Here is a 2,907-nt window from a genome sequence, read left to right as displayed (position 1 = left end):
AGGTGTGCACCCAGAACCCCCATCCCCCACCCCCCCTTCCTCCTCTGTCTCAGCCCAGAGAACCCCCAGTGGGACCGTGGCTCTGCCTCAAGCTATACTTGGCTCCTCCTCTGCCTGCCCCTCACTCCCCTTCTTCCCTGGACTCCCCTCCACCCGGGTCCCACTGTCCCTTGTGACAGCCTAGTCCCTCCCCCACAGTGGTATTTTTCCTCGGCAAGGGCAGGGGTGGGGAGCCACGCAGCCCCAGGCTGCAGCCGATGGGGGCAGAGCAGTGGGGCACGTCCAGCCTTTGGGGTGAAGGGGATGAGGCCCAGCTGCTGGACTCCTAGCTCTGGGTGATTCTGCATTCCAGAGAGCAGGGCCTTTGGGGTGGCTGGGGGAGGGTACCAGAGACTGGGGGCTCTGGAGAAGGAAGGAGCAGGAGCCTTGGGGGGCTGTCCAGGAAGGGCTCCCTGGTGACCCACTGTGTGCCCGCCTGGTGGCCAGCCGGGCGGGGGGAGGGTACCAGAGACTGGGGGCTCTGGAGAAGGAAGGAGCAGGAGCCTTGGGGGGCTGCCCAGGAAGGGCTCCCTGGTGACCCACTGTGTGTCCGCCTGGTGGCCAGCCGGGCATTGGGGGGCTGCCCAGGAAGGGCTCCCTGGTGACCCACTGTGTGTCCGCCTGGTGGCCAGCCGGGCACTGTGAGCACAGGGATGTCTTTAAAGAATTTAGGATGTAGTTGTGGAGATAAGACAAACATGCAAAGCAGTTTTGGAACAATTAAGCAGCAAGCAGTGTGGTATTAATTATAAAAGCAGGAGGCGTTCTGGGAGGGAGGGTGAGTGTGGGCTGGAGTGGCCTGAGAAGGCTTTGTCAGGAATTTTGCTGGACGTTGGAGGTAGGACGGGGTAGGGTTTAGATTAGAGGATGGTGAGCAGGGCCGGATACTCTGGGAGGTGGGGAGACAGTGGTATTAGCAAGACCTGGCATGCTTGGGGCTGGGGGTGCCTTTCTGGGGAGGGCTTTGGTCTGAGACAAGCTGGAGCGACCTTGGCCTAGGGCTGCCGTCAGCTAAGCCTCCTGGGGACAACCTTCCTGGGCTCCTTCTCTCCCCGCCCCCCCCCCACATGGTGGTCCACAGGAGGAAAGTCTCAGCAGGACTATGGTGCTCAAGGGCGAGACTTTGGAGGGGCTCCTTCCTGATGGTGTCCCCAACCCGGGGCAAAAGTGGGATGTGGGGTGGCACAGAGGGGTGGCTCTCAAACCAGCAGCAAGCCCTGCGAACCTGTCAGACATGCAAGGTCTCAGGCCCCAGCCTAGACCTGCTGAGCTGGGCGGAGGTGCGGGGTAGCAATCGGTGCTTTAACAAGTCCTTGTGTGGTATAAAGAGGAGCCTGGCTGGGTGGCGGGGACACCTGGGGTAGTCCCACCTCTGCTGTGTGACCCTGACAAGCCCCTCTTCTTCTCTTGGGGCCTCAAGTCGACTCAATCAGGCTCTGAGTTCTCTTCTCTGACCCCCAGGACTCTGGGCATGCCTTCGACAACTATCTACCGAGCAGCTGCTTTGTGTCCGACACCCTTCTAGGCCCTGGGCTGCGTTAGTGGAAAAACAGAAATTCCTACAGAGCTTACATTCTGGCCTACAAATGAGGCTGTGGTCTGGTGGGTGTGGGAGTCACAGGGTCCCACTGTGCCCTCTTGAGAGTCACTGTACACTTGAGCATCTTAAAGGCTCTAAGTCCCATGAGAAAGAAACACATTTGATTTTGTTAAATTCCTAAACTTGTTTAACTGCGGAATTTCTCCTGGCTTCTCACCCCCAACTCCCCGCCACTTCTGAACATGCTTGTGTTCCCTAGAACATGTTTGGAGGTGCTGACTACAGACAAGGTCTTGATGGGCAGGTGAGAGGGAGCAGCCTTCCTGGACTTGCAGTTGAAAGGCTCTTCTGTCATGGTCTGGGTGCCCAGCTGCCTGGGAGACAGGGAGGAGACAGAGCTTCTGCAGGGAAGAGACTGTGGCCTGGACGTGCAGAGCTGCCATGGCCTTGCAGCTGGCTCCTGAGCTGCCTGAGGCTGCAGAGAGCCTGGGGTGTAGGACAACACCAGCCTGTACGGTGCCCTTCTGGAAACTATAAGTTGCCCCCTCCAGGTAGGCACAGGCCTTGGTGAGCGGATGCCAAGTGAAAAAAGTGTCTCTCCCTCTGCCAGGAAGGAGGACTTGGCTTGTGAAGGAAGCCTGGGCTGATGTCAGCCCTCCCTCACCCCTGGGCCGGTGCCTCTTGCAGGGCACATGCTGGCCTGTCTGCAGATGTGACACCTTCTTGAGTACCTGAGGAAATGATCTCACAGTCCTTCAGTTGACCACAGATGGCTGTGCAGGAGCTCAGGCGTGGAGTCCCAGCCCTGCCTCTGAGTCCCCAGGTGGCTGATGCTGACACTTTGACCACAGACACTCAGTCCCTTTACATGTGGAGCGTTTTACCAAAGCATCCCAAAGCGCCATGGCAGGCAGGGCCAGACCTCCCAGGGCAGCAGGGGAGGCTGCTCAGCCCAGATCCCGGCCCTCTTAGGAGAGAGGGCCTGTGACAGCCGGGCCTGACTCCCAGGGGGTCTGGGCCCCTGCACTGCTCCCTTGTGTTTCTGTTTCCTCTCTGGCAAAGTGTCGGCTCGCTTCGTCGCTGCTTGTTCCGCCGGCTCAGAGCCAGGCCCCAATGCACAACATCTTTGAAACCGCGTGGCATGACTTCACAGAGAGGAATGTGCACCGAGGGGTGTCTGTGCTTAGGTGTCACCTGGCTTCTTCCTTCCGCCCCCTGCCCGGCCCCTTGCAGAACCCACGCTCCTTCATAGCTGGGTGCTGACTGCCTTGCCCTTCTGGAACGTGGCTCCGAGGGCAGGGGCAGGGCGATGGCCACTTGGGGGGGGG

At 59.7% G+C, this 2,907-nt stretch overlaps 1 protein-coding gene across 2 annotated transcripts in view; it reads left to right on the top strand.

The window, feature by feature from the left end:
- PDLIM2 (PDZ and LIM domain 2 (mystique)) overlaps nt 1-2,907 on the top strand; it is a 15,270-nt gene that overhangs the window by 7,732 nt on the left and 4,631 nt on the right. The window lies entirely within an intron of this gene.

The sequence above is a fragment of the Galeopterus variegatus genome, unplaced genomic scaffold (genome assembly GCF_000696425.1).
Source record: "Galeopterus variegatus unplaced genomic scaffold, G_variegatus-3.0.2 Scaffold4463, whole genome shotgun sequence".
Classification (NCBI taxonomy): Eukaryota; Metazoa; Chordata; class Mammalia; order Dermoptera; family Cynocephalidae; genus Galeopterus; species Galeopterus variegatus.
Note: the sequence above shows the minus strand (reverse complement) of the source record. Positions and strands in the feature narration are given on the sequence as shown.